This window comes from Eretmochelys imbricata, chromosome 3 (genome assembly GCF_965152235.1).
Source record: "Eretmochelys imbricata isolate rEreImb1 chromosome 3, rEreImb1.hap1, whole genome shotgun sequence".
Lineage (NCBI taxonomy): Eukaryota > Metazoa > Chordata > Testudines > Cheloniidae > Eretmochelys > Eretmochelys imbricata.
In genome coordinates, this window is record NC_135574.1 from 73303051 (window position 1) to 73318884 (window position 15834).

The following is a 15834-nucleotide window of genomic DNA, read 5'->3' on the forward strand; positions in this document are numbered from 1 at the left end:
GCCAATTAGGCAGTCTGACCGGGAGCTGGGCAGGAGAACTGGTATATAATGATGTTTACAAGTGAAACCTGCCTGGCAGGTGGGGTTCTGTCTGAATCTTCCCTGGGTTCCATTTCTGCAAAACATGCTGATTTCCCTGAATTGGCAAGTTCCAATCGAAACAGTTTTTTCTTCAGAATTTTTCTGACCAACTTTAATATTGAACCAGGCCTTTTTTACTTTTGGTAAGCATCTGGCAGAAGAGTTACACTGAAAAAAGAATGAAAGGCTGAAAATTATGGGAGTCGGGGGATCACCTGGCACTTGGGAGTGACTGGGGGATAAAAGTCAGAGAAGTTGAGCAGAAAGGGAAGGATGGAGTGAGGCTCAAAGGGACATGATCTGGTTGGGTTAGGAAGAGGGGAAAGGGTGAAAAATAAACTAGAGAGAGAGAAAAGGGAGGGAGAAAATCTGTAAAGGTTTGGATAAGCATCTAATTTTATATACTACTGACAGTGAGATCTATGCTTATATATAAGGCATATTAAGTCCATCTCACTAGCTCTTGTCAAACTAGAGTACTGCAAACCTTGTTAAATTTCACCTTCTATGTCCCTAGAGTTATAGATGCTCATCTGTTTCAACATCTGGAAAGCTGCTTGCAAGAAACCTAAATAGAATCCAAATGAAGAATACAACTTGCAATGAATATATTAGGGATACAGATTCAGCACACTCCTGACTCACTCCAGAATAATATTTCCCTGATTGTGGATGGCAAATCAAGTGTTTTGCTTACTTCAATACTAATTCTTGATCTCTAGAATTCGTGTGGTTTGGTGTAGATTACGAAGTCAGACTCTTTAGCACATATTTTTGTGTATTCACTGTATTATTAAATGTATCCTTTAAAATTCAATTGAATCTTTTTGGTATTACAAGTGACTAATACAATAAAGGCCAAATGAACATTTCGTAGCACATCAAACATCTTATCTTAAAAGAGAATAAGGCAACATGTTCTTGTTGCTGTTAATCATCATTTTACGTGCACACACACACACACACACATACACAGTGAGATGGCTTGATAAGACAGTAACTAGGAAAACAGCATTTTTGTCTCTCTCCTCAGGGGAAAGAAAAGAGAGCCTATCTCCTTATGTTTGTATTTCCATGACATACTTCAACAAAATGCATCCACTATAAGGGTTCTCATTGTCTAGCTGATCTGCCAGAGAAATCTCTGCAGCAAAAGCAGATCACTCTGATAAGATGAAGAGTTTGTCAAGAAAAAAAGGAGCTATTTGATTTATTTTAAGAGGCATGTCAACGTAATGATTCAGGGGACTTGCCTCCGGAGATGACCATTCTGTAAACTGCATTAACAATCCAGAGCCTCTATGAAATGAAAATAGTTTTGCATTATTCAGAATGTTTGTCCCAATAGATTTGCAAGAAACTGACCTGTGCTTATGTTTCCTATGTTGCATCTTTTAAAGACGTTCTTTGATTAATTCAGTTGAAAAGATGGAGGCCTCATGCACATGAATGTGTACTCTTGCTTGCTTATCACTGAGTCCTAGGTGCTCCATTTGTCACCGCCTTATCCTCTTCCCATTAACTGTCAGTCATTTTATCAGCCAGGGGGTAGGATGTTTACCCCAGCATCCCAGCAATCCTTCTCCATGAAATGACTGGGAAAACAAGAATAGCACATGCCCAATCCCCCAAGATCAAGGTGCATCAGCTATAGCGGGTCAGAAAATGGTGTTTGTTTTTGGGACAAAATTTTGACAAAAACAAAAAAATGTTTTTGTCTAAAATTTTCACAGCAAATTTAGTATTTTTTAGTAAAAATTCAAATACAAATATTTTGGCTGAAAACTGAAATATTTCAGTTCAGAAACTCTGCCACCGTGCCATATGGGAGTTGTAGTTTAGTACCTCATGCTCCCACTCTCTTCTACAGGCTGGACTTCTGGGTCAGACTACATCTCCCATGTTACACCACTGTCTCTCACTTCTTAGAGAGGGGACTCCATGGCTGTGGTGCATCATGGGAGATTAAAGGGAAAGGATAGAGATATCCAAAAAAATATCTGAAGAGAAGAGTGAAACATTCCCAAACATGATAATCCCTTAGTGGAGCAGAATACCCTATGTATATTAGCTTGTGTCCATAAATGTTATCCTTGGACATTTACAGTATTCTAGAGAGCCTTTAGCTATGTTCTATTAAGCTATGTAGTTTTAATTTAGGATCTTGCTCTGATATCATTCCTCACGCTGAGTCCCACCTTACTCTGCAAGTAATCCCACTGATTTCAGGTGTACTGTCTGAGTAGTAAGATACTACAAAACTAAGGGTGGCAATATCTGGTCCTCGGCAATTTTGGCACAAAATATAGAGCTAGTCACATTATTCCTTGTATTTTTTTTATTTTGTTATTAGTTTGTCAAATACATTATTCACATATTGACAGGTTTCAGAGTAGCAGCCGTGTTAGTCTGTATTTGCAAAAAGAAAAGGAGTACTTCTGGCACCTTAGACACTAACCAATTTATTTGAACTACAGCTCACTTCATCGGATGCATTCAGTGGAAAATACAGTGAGGAGATTTATATACACACAGAACATGAAAAAATGGGTGTCTGATCACTCTCCTATTAATTTAGGCTTAAATAGAGACTGGGAGTGGCTAAGTCATTATGCAAGGTAGCCTATTTCCTCTTGTTTTTTCCTACCCCCTCCCCCCGATGTTCTGGTTTAACTTGGATTTAAACTTGGAGAGTGGCCAGTTTGGATGAGCTATTACCAGCAGGAGAGTGAGTTTGTGTGTGTATGGGGGTGGGTTTTTGGAGGGGGGTGAGGGAGTGAGAGAACCTGGATTTGTGCAGGAAATGGCCTAACTTCATTATCATGCACATTGTGTAAAGAGTTGTCACTTTGGATGGGCTATCACCAGCAGGAGAGTGAATTTGTGTGGGGGGGTGGAGGGTGAGAAAACCTGGATTTGTGCTGGAAATGGCTTTTAGATAAGCTATTACCAGCAGGACAGTGGGGTGGGAGGAGGTATTGTTTCATATTCTCTGTGTATATATAGAGTCTGCTGCAGTTTCCACGGTATGCATCTGATGAAGTGAGCTGTAGCTCACGAAAGCTCATGCTCAAATAAATTCGTTAGTCTCTAAGGTGCCACAAGTACTCCTTTTCTTTCTCCTTACAGTGTGCATGATACTTAAAATGAGCTATTACCAGCAGGAGAGTGGGGGGGGGGAGAAAATCTTTTGTAGTGATAATCAAGGTGGGCCATTTCTAGTAGTTAACAAGAACGTCTGAGGAAGTAAAACTATTTCCCCTTGTTTATTCCCCCCCCCCCCCCACTGTTCCTCAGATGTTCTTGTTAACTGCTAGAAATGGCCCACCTTGATTATCACTACAAAAGGTTTTCTTCCCCCCCCACTCTCCTGCTGGTAATAGCTCATCTTAAGTGATCACTCTCCTTACAGTGTGCATGATAAACACCCATTTTTTCATGTTCAGAGTGTATATAAATCTCCTCACTGTATTTTCCACTGAATGCATCCGATGAAGTAAGCTGTAGCTCACGAAAGCTTATGCTCAAATAAATTGGTTAGTCTCTAAGGTGTCACAAGTACTCCTTTTCATTATTCACATATATGTTTTTTGCATTATTTACCCAACTCTAATGGGTAGTCAGGAACTGCATTACCTCTCGAGGTGCGCACACTGGCCAACTTGCCTTCACTATACTCAGAAATCAAAGCCCTGCCTACTCTGTAACAAGTTGGACCTGAATTTTTATGCAAAGCCCTCGTGTTTCTGCAGCACACACATGCTGAATGCTATGACATGCTGCATTCATGTGGCAGCTTCAGGTACATTTTTAAAAAATTGATGTTTGAGTGCAGTGAAAAAGAACAAAACAGCTCCTTGTGTTATTTATTTTGTGCTAGATTGTCCCAGCCCTTACTCAACTCTGCTTGTGACTCCAGACACTGTGGTGAGAGAAGGGGCTACTTCCTGCAGCAAATAAGTGGGTGGGGAGCAGAACGGGTGGACAGGTGTGAGGATAATGGCCTAAGTTTCCAAAGGGGCTAGTGAAGTTTTATTGCAATGAAAAAGAATAAGACAACCCCTTATGTCCCTTATGTTATTTATTTCAGGATAGATTCTCCAAACCCGTACTCAGCTGTGTTTCTGACAGAGTACTGAGGTCTTTCCCGAAGATGAAAGCCCACATGACAAAACCAATTTACTGCAGCTTCCTCTATGTATCATTTGCTTAGTCACTAGAGAATGGAGGCGAGCAAGGAGGGGAACACGCATTTCCTCTTTATTCAAATTAAATACCTCTCCATGAAACTATCTTTGAAGTATTAAAACATAAAAGAATATTACCCATGAATGTCACTTAGAAGGTGCTCCATTGTGTGTCTGAGAACCAAAAGTGCCAAAGGGGGCGTGAGCTATTTGACCCCAAGATTAATAGAGTCTCTCGAGAATGTGCAAATAGGTCTAGAGTTGTTTCCCTGTGCATCAGGACTTTCTCTTAGCTGGCAATAGAAACAAATTGGCAGACTCTGCAGGTGTCTACAGATCTTTCTTCTTACATAAAGAGAAGGAATCGAGGAACTGTGAATCAGGAGAAGAAATCAGGAGAAAGTAATAAATTATTATCCAAACAAACTGTAAACAAACTCGAAGAGACTTTTCCAGCTTAATGTAACACTGAATGGGGAAAATATAGTTAACAATTCCTGTCTCTATGCTATAGACCCTATTTCATTCCACAGAGAAACAAAGTTAGAATGAGTGGGAATAAAAGAATTATATTTAATAGTAATTCTAGTTTCCAATTTTTCCCTTTTAAAGAATTGAAATGACTGGACTCTCCTAATTCACTTTGCTTGGGAAAAATGCAGGCAAAGCAAACTAAGGAGTTGATCCTGTGAGGTGCTGAGTGCCTACAACTCCCATTGATGTCAACCACTCACCAGATTGGGTCCTAAATATTTTACAAAAAATACTGGAGAGGGAGGTTTAATATACAGTACTTTACTTTTGACCTGGGAAGGCATGGGGAGGAGCCTGGGAGAATTTAGCACATGTGAAGCAGTGAGGTTTTTGGCACAAGGGAGAAATGCACCTCTTCTTTTCCTCCCCCTTATGGGGAGCATCTGAGGATACTTGACATTTTTGGCAGAAAGCTTTAATTTTTCCACAAATTACACTCGTGGTCAACAATACAGCAACAAATTATCTACACCAAGATCCCATGGATTTGTGCACTACGTAAAAACAATTGATGAGATAAGATAGATAAGTTAAAAAACCCTGAAGTCATTTCAGTTTTATGCAGACACCACTAGTCAAAGCCTCCAAAACTCTTAAGTTTCATAGCCTAGTGCAGGCAGAGAGAAAGCCTGAGACTTCAGTTGCCAAGCAACGGTGATCCTCTCAGACAGCTGGAGTAAAACAAATTGGCTGGTGCCAAATGGCCTTTCACCACCTTCTTTAAAGTAAAATTAAAGTGAAAGAGTTACCTAGAAGAGGCCAAAAGTTACTAAAACTAATTGCTCTTTTAAAAGGACAGGCATGAGAAACTTTTATAGTTTTGGGAACCTCTTGCAGTGGGGTAGCTGTTCCTCAGCTAATGCCTCAGTGATTCATTCACTTTTTTTTCCTTCTGGGTTATAGCCAATTGCTGATTATAAAAGGCTGGTAAACACTTTCTATCCTCAAAAAGAAAAGGAGTACTTGTGGCACCTTAGAGACTAACCAATTTATTTGAGCATAAGCTTCTGGGTTATAGCCAATTGCTGATTATAAAAGGCTGGTAAACACTTTCTATCCTCAAAAAGAAAAGGAGTACTTGTGGCACCTTAGAGACTAACCAATTTATTTGAGCATAAGCTTTCGTGAGCTACAGCTCACTTCATCGGATGCACCGCATCCGATGAAGTGAGCTGTAGCTCACGAAAGCTTATGCTCAAATAAATTGGTTAGTCTCTAAGGTGCCACAAGTACTCCTTTTCTTTTTGCGAATACAGACTAACACGGCTGTTACTCTGAAAACTTTCTATCCTGCTTCTTAGCTTTTGAGCACTGTGAAAGAGGAACTTTTACAACACCCTATATTCAGTTGCCAGTTACATCCTGCAAGTCAGAGAGATTGACTTTTACCAATCAGAGACATCTCCCTAACTGCTACTGTATACCAGACCTATCTTCTATAGTCTGACAGAAGAACAATCTTAGTAACTCTAAACCCTAATAAGCTTAATATATACAATATAAGCAATAATCTCTTTTCTGATTTCTCTAGATAATATTGTAATAGTCCCACAATAGTCCCTTGTTGCATAATATAACTTCAGTTTATTTGCTTTATTTCTGAGGCTTTTGAGTGAGCTGATATCAAGGGTTTTTTGGAGTTTATTTTTCCTTTGATTCTAAATCATAAAAAACAAAAATCAAACTTGTCAGACCATTCACTCTTTTCTATTTAGACCCTGAACCTGCAATCGGATCTGCAAAGTTCTTCTTGAGTGGGTCCAGTTGCAGGTTTGGAGCTTTAGATTGTAAATTCTTTGGTGTAGAAACTGTGCCTGTTTTTTAACTTTTTTAACACCATAATTCCAACTTATGGTGCTATTTGTTAACATTTGTTTGTTACTGGTAATAATATAATAATAATAATTTTCCATACACTGTCCTGTAGCAAGGTTTCTTACATCATTTTATATACCACAGGAGCTCATTTATCATTTCAAGTAAATGTACAAATTCAGAGGCAATTGCCTCTAAAGCCTAGTGGAAAGTATGCAATATGGAAGCAGTGGTTTCTTATGAAGTTTGGTCACAAGTATGTTTCTCAAATAGGCAAATTTCAAAGGAAAAACACTGTGTTCTCGCTCCAGTCCAGTAACTGCCCTCAGCAGTCTTTCGGAAGTGGATCCAGTTAAAATCACCTAAGTTTTACTTTCACTTATAAATCTGAATTGGGAGATAATCCATTTGTTCTACTTCAGTTTCTTAGATGAAAGTTAAACTTTTGAAGAACCCTAATTACCTGCAAAATGCATCAACTAGGAAGGAAGTGGAAGACTAGGATGGAGTTGGAGCGATTTAAAGGGAAAACTATTAAGTTAATTACTGTCATGAGCTAAGATGCCCTTTTTCAACATTACTTTTGCAGCAGTTTCACATTCCACCAAAACATTGCAACTAGCGCTAAGTAGACATCAGAATTCCCATTCCATGGGAAATGTTGAAGTTGCAACATTTTTTTCATCCCAAATCAGGTTGAAGAGTCAAAATATTGACTTTTTCATTCATTGAAAATATCAGAAAAAAATGGATTCAGAAATGGTTGAAATGTTTTGTTTTGAGTCAGTTCAACATTCAGATTGCATTTTCTTATGGTACCACATTGCATCATTGGAGCTGTAGCACCTCATGCCCTCATTCTTCCCAATGAGCTGGACTCCCCATCTGAACTACATCTCCCATGATGCATTGTAGTCACATGACTCCCATGATGCATTATGTGGCACAGTCAGAGGTGATACCAATGTGCATCATGGGAGATGTAATATGGCCAGGAAAGCTGAGCTATGAGGGACAATGGGGGCAAGAATCACTCAAACTACAGCTCTCATGAAGCTTTGCTGTACCATCAGGAGATGTAGTTTAAGGTTGAACTGACTCAAAACAAAACATTTCAGTTCAGTTCACGAAACAGAAATATTTTGTTGTTTTCCAATGGAAAACAAATGGAAAGTAATAAAAATTGCAATTTTTCCACAGAAATTTTCAATGTTGTGGAAAGTGCATTTTCCATTGAAAATTATTTTGACAGAAAATTCCTGACCAACTCTTCTTGTGTTGCAAACTGCTATTTTAAGAGTATTCAGGTAAGTGGGGGATACCAGAAGAGCTCTGCTGAGCTAAGAGGCATGATTCATCATTGCCTTGTCGCCTTGCCAGGGAATAACTCTGTGCTGCCTTCACAGCAGGTCCCAGTGCAGTATGTGTTTCAGGCAAGCCCGGGATGAGCATTAATATTCATAACACGTTGCCAGCCGACTGGATCAAGGGCAGTCTATCCTAGTGGTCAGAGCTAGCATCATGCCTAGTGGCTAGGGTCAGAGACATAGTCAGGAGCCAAAACCAAGGGAAAAACATGAAGTTAGGAACTGGATACCAGAACTGAGGGACAAGCCTAGAGCCACAGCTGAGGGTCAAACTGGAGGGCAGAAACTGGAGCAAACAGGTAACAGGCAACAAGGTCTACAGGGCAGGGGCAGGACAGAGGCAAAGCAGGAGTAGCAGGAACAAGATAACATAGGAGCAGGCACAGTAGTGGTGGGTTATGAGCATCAAGAAGCCAGCAAGCTGTTGTTGCTGGCTCTGCAGCCAATCAGGCGGCATGGCTAATGAGGCAGCCTGCTACAGGCTAGCTCTACCGATGAGACTGCCTGGAGACTGGCTCTGCTGCAGGCCCTCATTGCTGACACAGGTGCATGCCCTCTTATTCCTCAACTGAATTCATAATCCTTCGTTTGTAGATTCCTAATCATCCTCTTCTGCTGTTATATCACAAACATCAGATTATGACAACAAATTGGGAATTTGTAGCATAAGCAGTGACTATGATCTTAGGCCCAATACTGCTTCCACAGAAGTCAATGGAAATGTTTTTCTTTTTCTTTTGTGAAAGCAAATTTGAGGGCCTTATTATTTCATGTACCATGTGTCGGGTAACAGAATGAAAGGAGTCCATGTTTCTAAAACTAAACTACCTTTTATAATGAGAACTATTTACAGAGATGCTATCACTGAACCTGGCATTCAAACCATGGGTACACAGACTGACTCCCTGATTTATTCTCCAAATTGTTTACTTCTGCAATCTGTGTTCCTCCCTCCAAGTTCCTTGCAGTTGCTACACCTATGCTCCTACAAATGTTAAATGGAAAAGAAGTAAAGAAAAATGGGGGAAATTATTTCTAAAGAGGATATTTTTTAAAGTTCTCCATAAGATGTTAAAGAGCATTTCAAGCAATATGAGAGACTAACAGAAAGTCAGTCTCTGTCTAACATATGAACACAGGTCAATGGAATTTATACCCTCTCTTGCTACCTCAGAGTTTGGCCTGTAAAGATTAAAGAATGAATGAGAGAGCTTCATCTCTTGGAAAATTAGTATAAGAGAATGGAGGTAAACAATAACTGATTACAAAAAAAGTGTCATGTTGTTATGTATTACTTAGTTAATTATTGTGAAACTGCCATCACTTTGTAACTTCAATCTTGTTAATATTAATTAATGTTTATAAAGCATCTTGAGGCACTGTATAAGTGCAAAATATTATTTGAGTTCTGACAGAGTGCTCTGTGCTGTACAGTCAGTTAAGAAGACTAATAACCTCTGCCCCAAGCTTATAATGTAGTGCAGACTTCACACATGTAGAAAAAAGGATGGCAGCATAAATTTAAGGTATGTATGTAAGTATGTAAGTATGACCTAATGTAAGTATGACCTAAGGGATGGTGTGGTGATCTGTGTCACAATCTTCAAGGCAATGAGAAAAAGTAAAGCGCTTAGTATCTAAGTGCTGCCTAAAAATACAGTATCAATTTTTTCAAAATTTGGCACCTAATTTGTACTCACACAATTGGAATGAGTGAAAATGGGCAACTGATGTATACAAATGGTTACTATATACATGCAGATACCAGCTCTTTTTCTGCCAATGCTCAGTTTGGATGCCCAGGAAAATGATAAAAGCAAAACACCCTATCACCTGTGGGTGAACACTTTTTTTACAAAGGGATCAATCTATATCTGACCTCTCAGTCCTCATCCTCAAAGGAAACCTGCACAACACCTTCAAAAGATGAGCCTGGCGTCTTCATTACTCTGCTAGACTAAGGCTGTGTATTCACTTGAGAGCTTACAGTGACATAGCTGTACCGATGCAACTGTGCCACTGTAAGATTTCATGTAGCCGCTTTATGCCAACAGGAGAGAGCTCTCCCATCAACATAATTAAACCACTCCCAATGGCAATAGCTCAGTTGGTGGGAGAAGTTTTATACTACTGCTTATGCCAGCAAAACTTATGTCGCTCAGAGGTGTGCTTTATTCACCCTGAAAAATCATGGACTGAACAGAGATACTGGATTTCTGATTTATTACAACAATCTGTAACCCACTAACCCCCTCTTTTTGTCATTTGACTACAGAGGTGAAACAGGCCACTCTACCTTGAATTGTGCCTTACAATATATGCTAACTATTTATGCTAAACAATCTATTCCACCTTGCATTTTGCTGTAATGCTGGGAGTACCCTTCCCAGATCTGAAGAAAAGCTCTGTGTGGCTCAAATGCTTGTCTCTCTCCAGCAGAAGGTGGTCCAGTAAAATATATTACCTCACCCACCTCATCTCTCATAGAATCACAGAAATGTAAGGCTTAAGAGAGTTTAGTCCATCCACTGAGGCAGAACCAAATAAACGTAGACCATCCCGACTGGTGTTTATCCAATCTGTTCCTAAAAGCCTCCACGGATGAGGATTCCACCACCTGCCTTAGAAGCCTATTCTAGAATTTAACTGCCCTTGTAGTTAAAAAGTTTTTCCTACTATCTAACCGAAATATCCCTTGCTACAGATTAAGCCCATTACTTCTTGTCCTACCTTCAGTGGACATGGAGAACAACTGAGCATTGTCCTCTTCATAACAGCCCCTAACATATTTGAAAACTATTATCAGATCCCCCTCGGTCTTCTTTTCTCAAAACTAAACATGCCCAGTTTTTTAACCTTTCCTTATAGGTCAGATTTGCTAAACCTTTTATCATTTTTGTTGCTCTGCTCAGATTCTCTCAGGTTTATCCATATCTTTCCTAAAGTGTGGCACCTGGAACTGGAGACAGCAGTCTAACTGAGGACTCCCCAGTGCTGAGCAGAGAGGTACAGTTACCTTCCATGTCTTACATATGACACTGCTGTTAATGCACTCCAGAATTATATTACTCTTTTTCACAGCTGCATCACATTGCTGACTCATATTCAATTTGTGATCCACCGTAACCCCCAGATCCTTTTCAGAAGTACTAACATATAGTCAGTGTTTTCCCTTTTTGTAGATCTGCGTTTGGTTTTTCCTTCCTAAGTGAAGTACTCTGTACTTGTCTTTACTGAATTTCATCTAGTTGATTTCAGACCAATTCTTCAATTTGTGAAGGTTGTTTTGAATTGTAATCATATCCTGCAAAGTGTTTGCAACCCCTTCCAGCTTGGTGTCATCCACAAATTTTATAAGCATACTCTCTATCCCATTATCCAAGTCATTAATGAAAATATTGAACAGTATCGGACCCAGGACCCACCCCTGTGAAATCTCACTAGATATACTTTGTACCGTCTTTCAACAAGTTGTGCACCCACCTTATAGTAATTTAATTTAGCCCACATTTCCCTAATTTGTTTATAAGACTATCAGGTGGGACTGTGTCAAAAGCCTTAGTAAAATCAAGATATATCATGTCCGCTGTCCCCCCACCCCTGCCCCCCGCCCTCCCAACCCACTAGGACAGTAACCCTGTCAAAGAAGAAAATTGGGTAGGTTTGGCATGTTTTTTTCTTGAAAAATCCATGTTAGCTATTCCTTATAACCCTATTATCTACTAGGGGCTTACAAATTAATAGTTTAATAATTTGTTCCCGTGTCTTTCAGGGCATCGAAATTAGGCTATAATTCCCCAGGTCCTTTGCTCCCTTTTTAAAGATAGATACTATGTTTGCTGTTCTGACATGTATGAGGCCTTTGGGCGCAATGAAATGGGCAAATGTAAATTTGGTATCTCACTTAAACAATTTTCACTCAGACAAATAATAAGCCAGCTCTTCAGCTGTTGTAAATCATGATAGATCCCCTGAAAATCCTGGGTATTGATGGAGGTACACTGATTTACACAAGCTGAGGATCTGATCCACTGTTTCATAGATTAAGACAAGGAGTCCTAAAATTCCCCCACTCCCAGAAAACTATATGTTACAAAGGTTTTATTTCTTCTTCTTTCTCTCATTTTCTGTCTTTATACGCCTTTACAACTGGAGAGTGGGCAGGCTAAAGAGAGGGGCCACACTCTTCCTCTTCTATCTGTTCTTTCTTTCGGTATTCCCTTTGGTTTTGCTAGCCAAATGTATCTTTTGTTCTTTGAGTGAAACAGCAAGAGTGACCTTTGTTCAAGAGTGGTCACCAAACATATTAGCACTGGTAACAGAAATGCAGTCTGAGATATTGCATCTGGAAGACAATTGAGATGTATTATTTGTTTATTCTGTTTTTCTTCACACAATTTTTATGATAAAATTGTCACAGTATTTGCCTTTCTTAAAATATTGCTTTTACCTTCAGGGATTCAGAGATCACAAACAAGGATTGCTAATGATAGATCTATCTTCTTTTTTTCCCTAGGAAGTCTCCTTATCCTTATGGATGTAAAATCTATCTGTCCTATATTTTCTTCCCAAGAGAAATGATCTTTTAACAAAGGTAATAAGTCTTCATACTTAGGATTTTCAAGTAGTCTGAATACTGTCAGATGCCTTACTCATGATTGATGGACCATTTTGCTGATTTTGTTTTGAAGAGTTTTGTTATTTTTTAGAATTGCTTGAGAACTTGCTGTATGCAGCAAGAATTTTGCATATTGAACACTTTGTCTTTGTAAATCTATATCTCAAAGCGAAGGTGTCTACTCTTTATTTTAATTGCAATTACTGGTCTTGTGTCTCTTTTACATAAGGGTCCCTTTATATATGTTGGCTGTGTAAAGGCACATTAAAGCAGGTGCAAATCTTGAAGGCACCTTTGCATTTCTAGCACAGCATTTCTAACGGGGACTTAAGATAAATGAGAGTAAGGCCTGGTCTACACTACCAGTTTATGTCGGATTTAGCAGCATTAAATCCGAATTAACTCTGCACCCGACCACACAACGAAGCCATTTTTTCGACATAAAGGGCTCTTAAAACCGATTTCTGCACTCCTCCCCAACGAGGGGATTAGCGCTGAAATCGACATCACCATTTTGAATTAGGGTTAGTGTGGACGCAATTTGAAGGTATTGGCCTCTGGGAGCTATCCCACAGAGCACCATTGTGACTGCTCTGGACAGCACTCTTAACTCAGATGCACTGGCCAGGTGTACAGGAAAAGTCCTGGGAACTTTTGAATCTCATTTCCTGTTTGGCCAGGCGAGCTCATCAGCACAGGTGAGCATGCAGAGCTCATCAGCACAGGTGACCATGCAGTCCCAGAATCGAAAAAGAGCTCCAGCATGGACCGAAGGGGAGATACTGGGTCTGATCGCTGTGTGGGGAGAGGAATCCGTGCTATCAGAACTACGTTCCAAAAGACGAAATGCCAAAACATTTCAAAAAATCTCAGAGGCCATAAGGGACAGAGGCTACATCAGGGATGCAACACAGTGCCGCGTGAAACTTAAGGAGCTCAGACAAGCGTACCAGAAAATCAAAGAATCAAACGGACGCTCCGGGACAGAGCCCCAGACATGCCGCTTCTACGCTGAGCTGCATGCAATTCTAGGGGGGGCCGCCACCACTATCCCACCTCTGTCCGTGGACTCTGAGGATGGGATACTCTCTGCCATGGCTGAGGATTTTGCAGATGGGGAAGATGAGGAGGAGGACGAGCTTGGGGAGAGCACACAGCACACCGTTTTCCCCAACAGCCAGGATCTTTTTATCACCCTGACTGAAATACCCTCCCAATCCAATGAAGCCGGAGAAGGGACCTCTGGTGAGTGTACCTTTTTAAATATAATACATGTTATAAAAGCAAGCGCTTTTTAATGATTAAGTAGCCCTGAGGACTTGGAATGCATTTGTGGCCAGTACTGCTACTGGAAAAGTCTGTTAACATGTCTGGGGATGGAGCGGAAATCGTCCAGGGACATCTCCATGAAGCTCTCCTGGAGGTACTCTAAAAGCCTTTGCAGAAGGTTTCTGGGGAGAGCAGCCTTATTCCCTCCTCCATGGTAGGACACTTTACCACACCCATGCTAGTAGCAAGGAATCTGGTATCATTGCATGACAAAGCCTGGCAGCGTATGGTCCCAGTGTTTGCTGGCATTCAAGCAACATCCATTCTTTATCTCTCTGTGTTATCCTCAGGAGAGTGATATCGTTCATGGTAACCTGGTTGAAATAGGGGAATTTGATTAAGGGGACATTCAGAGGTGCCCGTTCCTACTGGGCTGTTTGCCTGTGGCTGAAAAGAAATCCTCCCCGCAGTTATCCACACGGTGGGGGGGGGGGGCATTGGCGCTAAGCTGTTCGCGTTTGGCTAGCAGGGATCTTCCCTGATACCAGCCACACGGTGGGGGAAGGGGAAAAGCGATCATCCCAGAGAATTGGATGGCGGGAGGGAGTTAGTTTGGTTTCTGCCGCTGCACATTAACAGGAAAACTGCAGCAGTAAATGGCCAGCTCAACGGGCTTTGCTTGGTATGGGAAAGGAGGGGGCTGCTGTTATGAAGGTTGCAGAAGCCGAAAGACTATGGCTTACCATGGCCGCCTGCAAGCCGAATTCTGTTGCCCGGCCCTCTAACACCGAAGCCGCAGGCACTCAATATAAGATGCAAAATGCGACCTTGTACCAAAATCACATGTGCTATGTAATGTGAATAGTGCTGTTCACCGTGAAAGAGTATAGCCATTGTTCTGTAAAATGTATCTTTTTAAATACTTCACTCCCTTTTTTTCCTCCAGCAGCTGCAAATGTTTCAAGCCTCCCTCCTCCATCCCAGAGGCTATCTCAGATAAGGTGGCAAAAAAAACCGCACGCGCGATGACATGTTCTCTGAGCTCATGCAGTCGTCCGGCACTGACAGAGCTGTGTGGAGGGACACAATAGGAGAGTACAGGATGGTGGCCAATGAACGTGAGGAGAGGTGGTGGCAGGAAGATCAGAGGAGGCATGAGGAAACGTTGGGGATACTGCGGGATCAAACAGACATACTCCGGCGTCTGGTGGAGGTTCAGGAACGGCAGCAGGATCACAGACTGCCACTGCAGCCCCTGCTTAACCACCCTCCCTCCTCCCCAAGTTCCATAGCTTCCCCACCCAGACGCTCAAGAACACGGGGTGGGAGGCTCTGGGCACCCAACCACTCCACCCCAGTGGACAGCCCAAGCAACAGAAGGCTGGCATTCAACAAGTTTTAAAGTGGCCTTTTCCTTCCCTCCTACCTTCCTCCCAGACCCCACCCGGGCTACCTTGTGAGTTATCTCCCTATTTTTATAATCAATTAATAAAGAATACATGGTTTTTAAACGATAGTGACTTTAATTCCTTTGCAAGCAAGCTGTGATCGAAGGTGGCAGGGCGGGTGGCTTACAGGGAATTAGAGTCAACCAAGGGGGCGGGTTTTCATCAAGGAGGAACAAAGAGAAGTGTCACACAGTAGCCTGGCCAGTCATGAAACTGGTTTTCAAAGCTTCTCTGATGCGCACCGCTTCCTTCTAACCGCCCTGGCATCTGGCTATGCGTATTGAGTGGCCATACGATTTGCATCAACCTCCCACCCCACCATAAACGTCTCCCCCTTACTCTCACAAAGATTGTGGAGCACACAACAAACAGCAATAACAATGGGAATATTGGTTTCGCTGAGGTCTGAGTGAGTCAGTAAACTGCGCCAGCGACCCCTTAAACGTCCAAATGCACACTCTACCACCATTCTGCACTTGCTCAGCCTATAGTTGAACAGCTCCTGACTACTGTCC

The 15834-nt window shown here is 41.3% G+C and overlaps 1 pseudogene; it reads left to right on the plus strand.

Annotated features, from left to right (window-relative positions):
* The first annotated feature begins 13333 nt into the window (after positions 1–13333).
* Positions 13334–15332, plus strand: LOC144262049 (uncharacterized; annotated as a pseudogene).
* Positions 15333–15834: the final 502 nt, after the last annotated feature.